At 42.8% G+C, this 16,027-nt stretch overlaps 1 protein-coding gene across 3 annotated transcripts in view; it reads right to left on the minus strand.

Moving 5' to 3' along the window:
* Positions 1–16,027, minus strand: part of abr (ABR activator of RhoGEF and GTPase) — a 300,438-nt gene that overhangs the window by 251,216 nt on the left and 33,195 nt on the right. The window contains exon 1 of one of the 3 annotated variants that reach the window (XM_060912272.1): positions 2,264–2,395. The exons of the other annotated variants lie outside the window; for them this stretch is intronic. The gene's annotated coding sequence lies outside the window, so the exon portion shown is untranslated. Of the gene's footprint in view, positions 1–2,263; positions 2,396–16,027 lie in introns of those variants that run through there. 3 annotated transcript variants of the gene reach the window in all.

Consider the following 16,027-nt stretch of genomic DNA (forward strand, 5'->3'; position numbering starts at 1 on the left):
ATACCGTTAGCATCTCGCTTATCCGACATGTATTACGCCACTCTACCCAATGGAGAACGAGCATTGAATATGGTTTACGATACTGCATGGTTGTCAAGACATGTCACACGTTGGAGTTGATGCGAATATTGTGCGCGTGCGCACAATCATTCCTTCGTTTGCTGGGAAAGACAAAGACGCGTCGAACACTCAAAAGGCGACCAAAACTTCATTATATATTCTTCATGCATATTTTCAAGAGAAAAACATACCAACGGACATTGGAAAAACTGGTAGTGTGTGTATAACATCCATCCATCCATCCATCCATCCATCCATTATCTGTAGCTGCTTAAGGGCAATTCCATGTAAATGTCAACCTCACCATGCAAAAATAAAGCAACATGTAATACATCAAAACCACTCCCAGAGATCTCACCTAGGCCTGTATTTTACAGATGTGAATAAGTTGAACCAATTTGTAACCAACCTAATATGTCACTGTCAGTCTTTCTTTCTTATAATGTAAACCCCAAGCTAAAATCAACTATGATCATGTACAATTCTATATTATTGCCACAAGCCACAGAAATGTATGCTAAAATCCACAAAACAGCAAAACAATAGCCATCCTAAATATTATTTAAGAACTTTGATAGTTTTAGCTGATATTTAGAGAGTTTTTCAAAGGGTTATGGTGGTTAAATTGCTGATTTTCTAAACATATGCCATGTCTATTTCAGACGCGTCACATCCATAACGGAATTTCGTCGCATCCATAACGCTGACTTTTCCTTCCGAAACTCTGCATGAAATACAAAATATTTTAAACAAAGATTTTTTAATATTCACCTTGGACCCCTCTATCAAATGGATATCTCCATTTCGACATTAGGTTTACAATTTCACAGAGTTTGATAAAAATGTACAGTCACCCAAGAAAAGTGATGCTTTTTCTGTCACATCCATAACGCATCTTTTATTGGCGTTTTCTGGCATGCCCTAGATGTACTATGGGAATTGTTCTTGTTCTATCACTTCTCCAGTATGGTACAGCCTTAAAATATGCAACACCTGTTTAAATACTGGGAGACAATAAAACATGCACTGGGTCATTTGTTGCCATTTTGAGTTCAAGTGTCACGTCCATAACGCTGGAATTGCTCCTAACCTGTTCTACAGGGTCGCAGGCAAGCTGGAGCCTATCCCAGCTGACTACGGGCGAAAGGCGGGGTACACCCTGGACAAGTCGCCAGGTCATCACAGGGCTGACACATAGACACAGACAACCATTCACACTCACATTCACACCTACGGTCAATTTAGAGTCACCAGTTAACCTAACCTGCATGTCTTTGGACTGTGGGGGAAACCGGAGCATCCGGAGGAAACCCACGCGGACACGGGGAGAACATGCAAACTCCGCACAGAAAGGCCCTCGCCGGCCACGGGGCTCGAACCCGGACCTTCTTGCTGTGAGGTGACCGCGCTAACCACTACACCACCGTGCTGCCCAGGGATCGATCTGTACGTTTTAAATGTAGATTTTTCCGTAAAACTGTTTTGTTGGGGGGAGAAGAGGAAGAGGAATAAAAAACACTTCAGGATGATGCGACTGCCAAATAAATCAACTTTGGGGTAATGAAGTAAAGACGACGACGTATCTCTGCTTCACGTCGGGCTGCATCCCACCACCCGCCCTGTGGTTGATTTTTTTTTTTTTCCCCTATAGCAGCGTGCCCCTGGATGTGTTCTTCCATACGTAGTCGGTACGTGTTAAAAATCATTGGATATTGCAGCGTACAGTACATGCAACATCAGATTACACATGAAATGAAAGTGAGCACCATGTGAAGAATAATAATGAAAAAGCCACAATCGATGGTGCAGAGACAGGAAACACAAGTTTCACTCAGTCTTGTTAGACTGAGCGCGCACTGCAGACCACTAGTGCAAGCGCACAAAGCTGATGCATGAACGTCAAGGGGTCTTTCTGAGACACCACCGTTCGCATCACTCTCACATCTACGCATACCCAAGCACAAGCGGTTCGCACTCAGACGGCGTATGCGCCTTTTGACGTCCAAAAATCACCATGACGACGTGTTCGACTGAAATTTTCCCGCCAGCTGGAGGCCTGCTAGCATCTCGACCTCAAACAAACAAAAGCAGTTACGCCGAGTTGACTTTGAGTTCTGGCGAAGCTTGAGCAAGTCTCTTCTTTACGTGTACACGTGTGAGAAAGGCTCCCAGTGCCGGGAGGGTCATCATCTCGTCTTCTTACCAGTGACTCATTGCAGTCTTGCAGAGGTTTCAGCTCTCCTTTCAAATCAGAGAGCCAGTCATATGAGAAACAGCTTCGTCTGTGTAATGCTTAAAGGACGTGATTTTTTTTTTCTTCTTCTTTTCATTTGACGGGCGCTTTTATACGAAAAGCCGAACACGATCCAGGCATAAAGCTGAGCAGATCAAGGTTGAGATTTGCTCAAGAAAAGAATGAAGAATGTCAAAGGCTTTCTGTGGCAGTCGTGGGATTCCAGCTCGCACGCAGAATTGAGAATTCAACAGCGCTCGTGGAATAAAACGCAACAAGTTCGAGTGTTGTAGCAAAACTCGAGAGAAACAGAAAAAGGGACAGTCAGTCATGCATTAGTGCAAAACACTGAGCAGAGATCAATGATCACATAACATGATCCAACATGCCGTGTGTGTCTCTCTCTCTCTCTCCCCCACCACACACACACGCGCTTTTCCGCTACAACTGAATCCGGTTGCTTTGGCAGGAGCAACTCCGAGTCATTATGTAAAATGCAGAAATACGAGTCGAACCACCCACACGCCACCTACTCGCTCACAGCTCGAAATCCATCCACAGCAAGGACGGATCTCGACTGGCCAGAACAAATAACAACCTGGCTGAAGGGGGACGACAGACACCTTTTTAAGCTTAACGATTTGCTTACGGCTATAAACGAGGCACATCGGCTTCAAGTGCTTATGTTTTATCTGGTAGTGGCGCTTCATTACTCTGTCCACACTAGGGATTTTGTACCGATACGAAACTACTTTCGTACCGCAACACCTGTCCACACTAGCAACTATCCCGGTACTGTAGCGGTATAACTGTATCGGTACGAAACCCACAAATGTATGGGTTTCGTACCGGTACAGTATCGGTACTGTAGCGCTTCGCTGTAGTGTGGACAGATGAAGCGGTTCTGTATCGATACAATTTAATGCGCATGCGCAAAGAACCATTCCTACTTCTTCCGGGTTATTCATACAATACAATACGCACGTGCTTTCCAGCTGTAAATAAAACGTCAAAATGGCTCAAAACGACCGTGGAGCTACATGGAGCAAAGAAAGGGGGGAGGGAGGGAGGAAGAAAGGAGGAAGAGGGGAAAAGGGAGAGAAAGGGAGGGGAAGAAGCCTGGCTAACGCGACTTCAAAGCTCTGCGAGCATTTGGTCTGGCCAAGCTATTAAGCCCAACCGTTTCCCAGAGCCCGCTGTTGACCCGCCTCCCTGAAATGCCAGTTTGCTACTGGTCGAAGCCAGAAAAGGCTGTGACAAAGCTTAGACCAATCACATCACTCTTTCCTCTGACGTATGTGACGCGACGGGGCTAACTGGTAGATTAAACTCTTACCGAAGCCGGTCGGGAGCAAGGCGAAAACGTCCTTCCTTTCAATAAATACCTCCAGGGCTGCTCTTTGCTCCGTTTTCAATGAGAACTTGCTCCATGTTCGTAATGTTTCTAGTGAATGAAGCGCTTCCGGCATAGATTCTGTAAACAACCTATGGCTTCCGGTCGCAGTTCTACTACGTCACTGCCTTGAACACGCCTCTACCCAGGGCCGTTAGAGATGCTCAAAGTTGATTGGCTCCCGATTTTTCGGGAGCTTGGAAATGCTGTAGATAGCCTGCCTGGCCAGACTAAGCTCGGAACAGGCCCTCGTGTTGCGTCACGCTTAGGATGGGCGGGCCCAGGCTAGAGGGGAAGAGAAGAGAAGAGAAGAGGGAGAAAGGGAGGGGGGAGAAAGGGAGATTCGTTTTCTTTGTTTCTTTCTCAACTGCCTCGCGCGTTTTATACAATTCGACTGAATAAATGACCACCAGAAATACAGACTGTACATTGACAACAAAAAGCACACACACGTTGTTTCATCCGCCATATTCTCGGAAGGAAGTTACTTGGTAACCACGGAAACATTTCGCGCACGCGCATTTCAACTACAGTGAAAGAAAACCGCAAACGTTTCTCGCTAGTGTGGACAGATGCACTAAACTGTACCGGTATACTTTGTATCGATAGTTATACCACTTTTGTACCGGTATAAGTGTGAACACAGCACATGTTAACACAAAGGAGAACCGAAGTCATTTTTAAACTTGCTTTATTTCTTAATTAACGTGTTATTCAATTACGTTTCCGGTTTTAGTAACCTTATATCGTGACTCGTATTGGCAACTAACTGCAAATAAATATTATACTTATCGGCCTATTCGGTTTGTAGCCATGTTGAATTTAGTTCGTTTGGTCCATGGCAGGCGTCGCTTATCCGTGCGATCTTCACGAGACTTCGAAACGAACATGAAGTGTCAGCCAGGTGTCAGTGCTGCCATTTTGAAAACTGTTTTCCAAACGAAGTATTGCACAAAAACGAGTTTAAATGACTAATACTGCCTACTTTTTTCAAACTTTCCTGATTGCTATCAAAACAAACACAACTTCCGGCTTGATCACATCAGCGTTCAAAAGAGGGCGCACGTCTTTTGACAACGTTGACAGATGTTGGTCACTTTGATTTCCGCTGTACGTTTTACTCCCGTCCTACGATGTCTCGCACAGGTCTCGGCGAATCTCGTTTATGGCCATTGCTTTGACGTATGGACTGATATTACGTAGCGTAGGGCTGGGCGATTTTACGATTACGATGTTATTCACGATATAAAATCTCTACGATTAGAAATTAGATACGTACGATATGCCTACGATAAGCCTACGCCTTCAATAAAATTACTTCATCCGAAGTTGACAGACACGCGAATAGCCAATCATAACTAAACAGTACCGCACGTAACCAATCAGTTGGAAGAGAGCCACGTCAAGTTAGGTTGCGTGCACACACACACGTGTAGCAGCAACGCACAGCATGGCTATGGTGAAGTTTGCAGGAGCGCGGCATTTCTCCAACAAAGCGTGAAACAAAGCGATTATAAAAATGAGCGAGAAGCCGACTGACCGGAGTTCTGAACAGGAAAGTCAGAGCGCTGCCCTGGAGGACATCGTTGAAAAGAAGGGCCAGAGATCTTCGGTTGTGTGGAGGTATTTTGGATATTTAAAATCGGACATACAACAAAGTGTTACACAAAACCTTAAACACACTGACGTACAGGATTGCACTTTCTTTCTCCTTGCAGCATAAGGTTTACACGTCAATATGTCTTTGTTTATTTGAAAGCTGCTAGAATTTGTACAAATGATTAAGAATGGTATATAGTTTTTATTTTTCAGTTTCAGTTTATTCATTTGGGGCGGCACGGTGGTGTAGTGGTTAGCACTGTCGCCTCACAGCAAGAAGGTTCTGGGTTCGAGCCCCGGGGCCGGCGAGGGCCTTTCTGTGCGGAGTTTGCATGTTCTCCCCGTGTCCGCGTGGGTTTCCTCCAGGTGCTCCGGTTTCCCCCACAGTCCAAAGACATGCAGGTTAGGTTAACTGGTGACTCTAAATTGACCGTAGGTGTGAATGTGAGTGTGAATGGTTGTCTGTGTCTATGTGTCAGCCCTGTGATGACCTGGCGACTTGTCCAGGGTGTACCCCGCCTTTCGCCCGTAGTCAGCTGGGATAGGCTCCAGCTTGCCTGCGACCCTGTAGAAGGATAAAGCGGCTACAGATAATGAGATGAGATGAGTTTATTCATTTGAATAAAAAGAACAAAAGAATGTGCATCCAGTTTGTTTTGGTCCTGTGAAACTTGAAGGCTTGTTAAGCTATTTTTGTTAATTAGGAAGGAACTACTAATTTGTAATGTTCATATTTTGAGCAGAAAATTAAAGAAAATACAAAAATGGTGATTTGATTTATATCGTGATATATATATCGTTATCGAAAATTTTGAAAAAATATATCGTGATATTTTCTCATATCGCCCAGCCCTAACGTAGCGCATTTCAAACACTCATAACTTGCTATAGCAGCGACAAATGGAATTTTGAGAACAAAAAACTTGCCGTCAGTTCTCCTTTAACGACGCAGACTCAACAAACGTGTTTAAAATTTGAAACGTGGAGAATAAACATGTACGTGCCTCTCCGTTCTACTTTCGTTGGCCACTTTGAACAGGATAAGAAAGGGTAAATGAAATGAATCGTTTTTTAAACGACTGAATGATGAAAGTCTATGCTTTTGAAACTACACATTCATTCACGAAATCCTTGACCATATTCAGGTTTGCTGACCTTTTTTTTTTTTTTTTAAATAAATAATAAAAAATAAATAAATAAAATAGATCAGCACAGGTGGGGTTAATAACTCCCAAAATAATGAACTTAACTGTGAAATGGCCGAGATAAGTCTGTCAAAATGAATGCTTTACCATTTTAAAGATGGCAAACTTTACGATTTTTTTTTTTAAAGCTTCAAACTGGTGCAGAAGTTTTCCCCAAGTGTGTTTGTTACTAATGCCGCTTTTCCACTACCAACGCGGCTGAGTTGGGCTGAGCCGTGCCGTGCTGAGTTGGGCTGAGTCGAGCTGAGCGGGGCTGTTGGAGTTGCATTTCGACTACAACCGCGCTGAACCGTGCTGGCTGGAAGTGGGTGGACACATTGGGTGGAGTTAGCGAAAGTGGGTGGACGTCACGTGATGTCGTTAGGCGGCGCAAATAGTGACATCGGTGACCTTTTAAGCGGTAGTCTCACGACCCGGAGAGTAAACAATAAACATGGAGGACATGGAGTCGTTAGTGTTGCTGGTCTTGGTGCTGTGGCTCGTTGTCACCGACAACGCCAACAGATACTGGCAAGAGCGTATAGATGAGGCGAGGCACATAAGGCTTCAGAAATTCTCGTAATTCGTAATTCTTCTTCTTCCGGGTTTACGGTGTTTACAGATCCCAGCGTGCTCGCGGGGCGTGTGGGCATGTGAGGACACGCCTCCTCACCAATCAGTGCACAGGGGAGTGTCTCCTCACGCCCCTAGCCCCACTCGGCTCGGTTTGGCTCGCTTCAGCCCCACTCCAAAACCGTGCGAGTTTTGGGGGCTGAGCAGGGCTGAAGCGAGCTGAGTCGCGCCGCTCTGAGGTAGTCGAAACGCGAGCCGTGTCGGGCTGAAGTGAGCTGAAGCGAGCTGAAAAGGGTAGTGGAAAAGGGACATAATTATAACGAGTGCTCCGAGAGTGCGCCATAACTCTGGTCAAATTTGCCCAAATTAAACGAAATTTCAATATACGCATAACTGTCATAGAACAAAGCTTTTTGCCAAGTTTGGTGAAATTCCTCCACAAACTGTGAGAGCAGTTGATTTTAGAAGAACGTACACCCTCATGAAATTATCAAAAGTTATTTAATCAAGGGTCAAAACTCTGGAAACATTTTCACAAATGAAATTAAAATCGCCATGTGCGTATTACCGTCACATAACAAGGCCTTTTGCCGAGCTTCGAGAAATTCGTCCAAAGATTGTGAGAGGAGTTGATGTCCGAAGGAAAACGCACTAATCAACGGCTGTAACTCTGGTAAAATGTGACCGAATTGAACGAAATTAAAACGTGCGTATTACCGACATATCAAAGATTCTTGCCGAGTTTTGTGAAATTCCTCCAAAAACTGTGAGAGGAGTTGATTTCAGAAGGTGAGCACCCTTCCCGGGACGGACATCACCATGACAATCCCAATACACCCATGAGCTAAAAAAAATAATAATAAATGTATTATGATCAATGTTAGCACAATATTTATATTTTTAGTATAAATATGCAGGTGATTATAAAAAAAAAAAAAAAAAAAAAAAAAAAAAATCACGCATGCTGATTGGTCGAGAAACTCTGACTATTTCTTGATAATCACCTCGAGTGACTCGGCAAAATGGCGGCCGATTGCTTTGCTTACGATGGTAAGTGAGGAAGAATTACAAAATGATGAAAGAAAATGCCGCTCCTCAAAGCACTACAGATGCGACGAAGTTGGGTCTAAAACTATTCGAAGGTAAGGCGGAATTATGATTTATTTTATCCATTTCAAAATAACGTATTTTTCGTGACTTGGTGTAGATAAGTGACAAATCTGCGCCGTGCTGTTATTACGTTTGCATGCCGCTTTGGAAATAACCTTGACTTCGTCTCGGTTAATATTTAACAATTTTTCGCCGAAGGCAACGTGAACGTCGGTGAATAATAACCGAGACGAAGCTGAGACAAAGACAAGGTTATTATTCACTGATCTCCACCGAGCCTGAGGCGGATAACTGTTAAATAAATATCTTTAGTCTTGTAGCTCGTCCCTGGGCCCATGAGCTGCCTTCAGCTAAATAATTTACATAACTGCATGGAATTGACTGCAACACAGGATCTGCTCCAGAAATGCGGAAGAAACTAAAAGTCGCTGAACTACGGCCAGTAAATTTCCACTGAAACACTTTGTTGGGTCTGGATCGGAACTGTAGTCCATATGGAACTCGGTGGTATTAAAAGCTTGTTTCATTGGATAAAATGTCATTCCAGTTGGTTTATTCCATTTGGCACATTGATTAGGAGGGGTTTCGGTCAACGGTGATGGTGTTCGATACGCTGGGAGTCGTTTATCAGTTTGATCGGTCAGCATCATTGGCCCAGTTCAGCTCCTTTCCATTTCATTAGTCGAGGTTCAGTGCACCGGCCCACTAAGCACACGGCACATCACATCACCAGGCCAAATGTCTAGAAATGGACCAATTCCTTAAAAATAAATAAATAAATAAATAAATAAATCATCAGTTCAAACTTTTCTACTATAGCACCATAACAGATTTCTCTTAAAGCGAGACGGCCTTTCGATTTCATAAAATCGGTGAAATTTAGTTCCCTCTGAAACATGGTCATTATGATATACAGTGCTGAGCGTAAATGAGTGCACCCCGTTTGAAAAGTAACATTTTAAACAATATCTCAATGAACACAAACAATTTCCAAAACGTTGACTAGTTTAATATAACATCTGTTTAACTTATAACATGAAAGTAAGGTTAATAATATAGTTTAGTTTACACATTTTTCAGTTTTACTCAAATTAGGGTGGTGCAAAAATGAGTACACCCCACAACAAAAACTACTACATCTAGTACTTTGTATGGCCGCCATGATTTTTAATGACGGCACCAAGTCTTCTCGGCGTGGAATGAACAAGTTGGCGACATTTTGCAACATCAATCTTTTTCCATTCTTCAACAATGACCTCTTTTAGTGACTGGATGCTGGATGGAGAGTGATGCTCAACTTGTCTCTTCAGAATTCCCCAAAGAAAATAATTTCTTTACACCACAAAGGTGAAGGGTACAAGATCAGCAAAGCTTTACTTAGTCAGAATACTGTTGCAAAAATGTAAGAAAGATGGAACTGCAACCATCTCACAAAGACGTCCAGGTCGTCCACGGAAGTTAACGCCGCGACAGGAGCGTCTTCTGATGAGAAGGGTTGAAGAAAATCGGCATGCAAGTTCACTGCTGTTATCTAAAGAAGTAGAAAGCCAAACTGGGGTGACTATTTCCCCTGACACGATACGGGGTACACTGCAGAGGAATGGCATGCATGGATGACGTCCACGAAAGAAGCCTCTCCTAAAGCCCAGGCACAAAAAAGCCCGCCTAGAGTTTGCCAGGGCCCATGCTGACAAAGATGAAGGCTACTGGGACTCTATACTCTGGAGTGATGAGGCCAAGATAAATGTTTTTGGAACTGATGGCTTCAAAACTGTATGGCGTCGCAAAGGTGAGGAATACAAAGGAAAATGCCTGGTGCCTACAGTGAAACATGGTGGTGGCAGTGTCCTTATGTGGGGCTGCATGAGTGCTGCTGGTGTCGGGGAGCTGCATTTCATTGATGGCATCATGAATTCACAGATGTATTGCTCTATACTGAAAGAGAAGATGCTACCATCACTCCGTGCCCTTGGTCGTCGTGAACTTTTCTGACATGAATAAACGCACATCTAAAGCCACTGTTGGATTTCTGAAGAAGAACAGGGTGAAAGTGATTCAATGGCCAAGTACGTCTCCTGATCTGAACCCAATCGAACACCTATGGGGAATTCTGAAGAGACAAGTTGAGCATCGCTCTCCATCCAGCATCCAGCCACGAAAAGAGGTCGTTGTTGAAGAATGGAAAAAGACTGATGTTGGAAAATGTCGCCAACTTGTTCATTCCATGCCTAGAAGACTTGGTGCCGTCATTAAAAATCATGGAGGCCATACAAAGTACTAGATGTAGTAGTTTTTGTTGTGGGGTGTACTCATTTTTGCACCACCCTAATTTGAGTAAAACTGAAAAATGTGTAAACTAAATTATATTATTAACCTTACTTTCCCGTTATAAGTTAAACAGATGTTATATTAAACTTTGTCTCGTCAACATTTTGGAAATTGTTTGTGTTCATTGAGATATTGTTTAAAATGTTACTTTTCAAACGGGGTGCACTCATTTACGCTCAGCACTGTATGTTTATTTCTGTAATTAAAAAAAAAAAAAAAAAAGCAGCCATTCTGTGGCTGCGAACTTATTTAATTTGAGGAGATTCGTGAGCAAATAACCTGCATGAAATCGTTCACTTTGCGCAGTCAAGCAGACGGAGGAAGCCCGTGTATGCGCGCACATGCGCAGGTTTACCTTTGACCGTGTACCGACACTTGCATCAGACCGAGGTGCTCGCTGACCGCCAATATTTATTAGTTTGGTCCTGCGTTTCCTTTCCTTCGCATACAACATAACGTCTTTTCTTCTCACTTTCCATTACTGTCGTCCGTCTTTCATGTTTCATTCACGTCCTCCATCTTTCTCTCGTCTTTCAAATCTGTATCCCACAATGCTTTGCGTGAATGGGGAAAACCCACCACGTCATGCATGACATAGTATCTTGTATCGGGTCATGGTGAAGCAGGAAAAAAAAAAAATAAATTACTGCTCTATTTTAAAAAAAAAAAAAAAACTCAAAATTGGATGTCTGCGATTCAAATTCAGTAGCTTTCAGTCCACCGAACAAAAATTATTTTTATGACCTACACTTGAAAAATCGGAAAGGTGGTCTACCTTTAAAGGTCTTAGGCAACGGTAGGAGGTGAAATGTAGAATATAGACTTAATTATCTAGACCAGGGGTTTTCAAAATGTGGGAGAGTCAGCCCCCCTCAGAGAGCAAATAAACAACAGCGCCCCCTTACAATTTTTGTTGTTGCTATACTTAATGTTCCATTCGTATTTAAATAAAATGGTTGTTGTACACATTTTTTTTTTCTTTTACACATTTTAAACATCTGTGCTTTTTAAAACATCTTGTTTTACACGTTTTAAACATCTCATAGCATCGTTAGCTAGCACCTCTTGGCAGACAACACACTGTGGCAGTGGAGCATCTTCAGATCCAGTCCATGAAAATCCAAACTTTAAATAATCGTGGTCATACTTCCTTCTTTTTTCAGTCCCCCCAGGATTCCGCGGGCCTTTTTTGTGATTGTTGCGGGCTAAAATGTCTGATGTTGCGGGGGTTTTTCCAAAAAATTGTGATGAAAGTTGCGGTGTTTTTTAGGTTTTTGTTGCGATTACATTGCGGGAGGAAGTGAAAGTTGCGAGAAATTGTTGCGATTTTCTCTTTTTGTGATTAAAATTGAGTGATATGTTAAATATTAAGTTATGACTGAAAAACTATTGATTAAAAAAACAAAGACACTGAGAAATGGTCCTATAAACAACTTTACCAGGACTACAAAAATGCAGAAAAATAGGCTTTACTTATCCAAATGCACCTGTTGGTTCAAAAGTTAAAGTGCAGAGAACCTCACAGCACAACATGAAGTTACCTTAAAATATAATATAAATGCCTCAGCTTTCATGTAAGAAAAAAACCTATTAATACTAGTACTGTGTGCAGGCAGTCTCTCCTGAAGACTAAATTAAACAATAATTATAAACTAATAAAATAAATGGCTCAGGCTTCATAGAAGAAAAAAAACAATTTGAACAGAATCTCACAGTATGATACTGAAGCTGCCTAAACAATGGAAAATAAAATACCATTTTGGCAAAAATGTTGGCATCCATTTATTTCTTGTATTAAGTTAAAAAAAAAGTGCACACAGTCCTTCACTGTAAACATAACACACTTTCAGTAACAGAATTTAAGCCGACATAAACAATGATTCGCACATGCAGTGTTGCCAGATACTGCTGACGTTTTCCAGCCCAAAATATGTTCAAAACCCGCCAAAATGCACTTGAAACCGCCCAATCTGGCAACACTGCACGCATGCTGCTTCTCTTGAACGTATACACTGGCAGTAAGGCGGAAGGTAGTTTGTCGACGTCACCTCAAGACGATGCCAACGATTGGTCAAATTTGCGGGAAGGTTGCGGTGATTGGATATAATTGCAACACCGCCCTGAATTCGCGGGGATTGGTTGAATTTGCAAATCGCAACATCGCGAAATCCTGGAGGGTCTGGTTTTTTTGCTTGGCCCAGACTCTGTCTCCTCACTCACTGTAGCTTTAGGTACTAAAAATCGATCCATTTTGTCTCTGGCAAAGGCTAGCTCAAGTTCACTAAATGTCCGCAATAGTAACTTATTCTGGTTTATGTTTCCTCACATTGCGCCCCCCCTGAAGAACTCTGGCGCCCCCCAGGGGAGGCGCGCCCCACACTTTGAAAAGCCCTGGTCTAGAAGAACGACCCAAAAAGCGAATTCAATCTTCCTGGTGTCTAATTTGCAGCGCAAAATTGAATAAAATATACTGTTTTGCCCAATTTCCGAAAGTTTGTTTACATCTCACTTCTGCGCACTTTCACCGCCAGGGGGCCGTCGTCGTGACGTCATTTAAGCCAAACAGAATGGGAGCAGCTCTGTGTTTACTTGCAAACCGAGCACACGTGTACGGACTTTGGTTGTGGAAAATGCCTGAAAGCGATAGCGATTTTGAAGTAGGAACTCCTCCAAATTGAATATCGAGAGGTGAAACCATATACGTACGAACCTATGGCCGTTGCGAAGCAATCGGTGAATGTGGCTCACTGGTTTGACTGCACGGCCTCGGAATCGGTCAGCAACTCGGCCAACTCTGATCGCACGCACACGCAATCCCTATATTAGAACGTGGGTTCGTTTATATTGCTAATCTAATTCATTGCTAATATTAATACAAGCATTATACTATTTATAGCCTGCTCTAAACAAGGAAATATCCCTTTAGTCTCATTTCCACAGTGACTGTACAGGATCCCTCAGGATTCTTTACTTGAAAAATTGCAAACAAAAGGTAAAAATGTTTATCTCCAATCTTCTCCTTTTTTGCTTGAGCGTTGCTGGTCTGTTTCTTCTTTGACTGCTTGTTTTTGTGCTCGAATTTTGTCGGAACAGCGCCAGGTTTGAGCTTCTCTGACACCGACACCTCAACTCTCCAACAGATGGGGATTCTTCAAAAATGAATCGTTGTCGAAGTGATCGGAGCCCAGAGCGGCGTATTTACCCAGCTGCCAACCCTCTCGCTTCACGCGCACAATCCACTCTCTCCGCCTGTTCTCTTTTGGAAAACGGTAAAAACTTCTTCCTGAACTGGTTCCGTTGTTATAGTTCACTGTACAACAATAAGGCATGGTTTTGAAATTCCCGAACGCACGTCTGTAAATACACGGAAGTGGACTCAACTCAAGCGGTTTGTTTGGCTTAAATGACGTCACGCGCCGAGTGGTCACGGAAATAGCCGACAGAAATTCACCGCGATCCACGCTAACTTATTTTAATTATTACTTATTAACAATACTTCTCGGGACCAGAAGAAAATTACAGAGGGTTTAACTGACTGATCACGGAATCCAGGGACACATGTCGGCCCGGGGGCATTTTGAGTTATTGACAGATTCAGAAAGTACAGTTTCTAAGCTTTCCAATGATGCCTTCCATGTGGAGATCTGACAATATTTGAAGAATGTGTGGCCTTTTGAAAATGCATACCTCTTAAAACAGGAAAGGGAGAAAATCGCCCTCAAAGTTTTCCTTCTCAGTTACTCTGGGTGCAGGGCGGGCACATAATGGTGCTCATTTGCATGACATTAAGGAAAGCCCTACCCCCTACTAGCTAGCACGATGCTACTTTCATGTAAACAAAGATCCCCACGTCAATTTTCCTTCCATGCAAAGTATGCCCAACACAATTATGAAGTGCAAAAATAAGTCCTAAAGTATACTTTAACGTTTTGTGGTTGAAAAATTACTCACACCGTAAGAAAGAAAGATAGCACGATGATGACACAACTAACACAACGCTAGTTTCATGTAACCAAACCACAACACTCTCCGTTACATGCAAAAATAACCACACAGCCTTAGATTAATAAACTTACCCCATCAGAAAGAGAAACGGCGCCTTGCACACATCAATGCCTCCGATGGAATAACGTAGTCCTAGAACACCTCCTTTTGGTTGGGGGTTTTTTTGCTAGAAATGGTTATCTCCGATGTAACTACCGTGCATCCGTTTGCTTCGCGGTGTTTCAGCTCCTCTGCGATCTGTTTCGCTTGCTCCATATTCATTCCATAGTGAAATTACATGCCTGTATGCAGCTTAAGTAGCCACGAGCTCAGCTCGTATCATACAGCTGATTAGCAAAAAAAAAAAAAAAGACTTAAATCGTCATGTGAATGGCCCATATGGTAATTTACCCACACCCCCCAACAGGCTACAGTCCTGACAAAAACAACAATTTGCAACAAAAAAAATGTATGCTTTTCCAACAAAACAATCTATTATCTGAAATACTGATTGCATTCTTCAAGATCTCAACTTGCACATTATGGAAAAAAACGAAAATCACAAATTTCGGAAAAAAAATTGCTTCTTTTGCGATTTTCTCGGATTCGTTTTGGCCGACGTGTCCGTGGATTCCATGACTCGTCACTTATGTGCATAAAATTAAAACCGTTGCCTATGAGCTTTAAAAGCTTCTACGGAGAACCCTTCAGAGGGCCTGTCTTTGAGAAAATGTCCCAACTAGAACCAATTTTTTTTTTTTTTTTTTTTTGGGGGGGGGGGGGGGGGGAGGAATACAAGAACCATCAGCCTGCCAAAGAACCCATAAGGAACCCATTTTACAAAGACAAATGAAAGTGAATCCAATCCAGACCAACGACTGAGTTCAAAGCAGTGCTTACAACCTCAAAAATCCTCAATTTTTCCTGAAAAGCTCTAAACATCGGCGGATTTCGTTTGTTTACATGATTTTTACTAACAAGTCTGACCAAAAAGTAAGATTTAGGTCAGTTTGGTTGTCTGGTGATGACACTGGGATAAATCTAAAAACACTAAAGCATGTACAAGCAGGTCAGAGCACGGACAGCCGATGTCGTCAAGTCCAAAACTTTCAAAAGCTCACACACACACACACACACACACACACACACACACACACACCTCAGACATGAATTACAGGAACGGGCCTGGGCAAGTCCACTATTTCTCAGTCAAACAAAGTAAGACAGGCATTTAAAGGAACAGTCCATCGTACTTCCATAATGAAATATGCTCTTCTCTGAATTGAGACGAGCTGCTCTGTACCTGTCCGAGCTTTGCGTGACCTCCCAGTCAGTCAGACGCGCTGTCACTCCTGTTAGCAATGTAGCTAGGCTCAGCATGGCCAATGGTATTTTTTGGGGCTGTAGTTAGATGCGACCAAACTCTTCCGCGTTTTTCCTGTTTACATAGGTTTATATGACCAGTGATATGAAACAAGTTCAGTTACACAAATTGAAACGTAGCGATTTTCTATGCTATGGAAAGTCCGCACTATAATGACAGGTGTACTAACACCTTCTGCA

This window comes from Neoarius graeffei, chromosome 28, assembly GCF_027579695.1.
Source record: "Neoarius graeffei isolate fNeoGra1 chromosome 28, fNeoGra1.pri, whole genome shotgun sequence".
Lineage (NCBI taxonomy): Eukaryota > Metazoa > Chordata > Actinopteri > Siluriformes > Ariidae > Neoarius > Neoarius graeffei.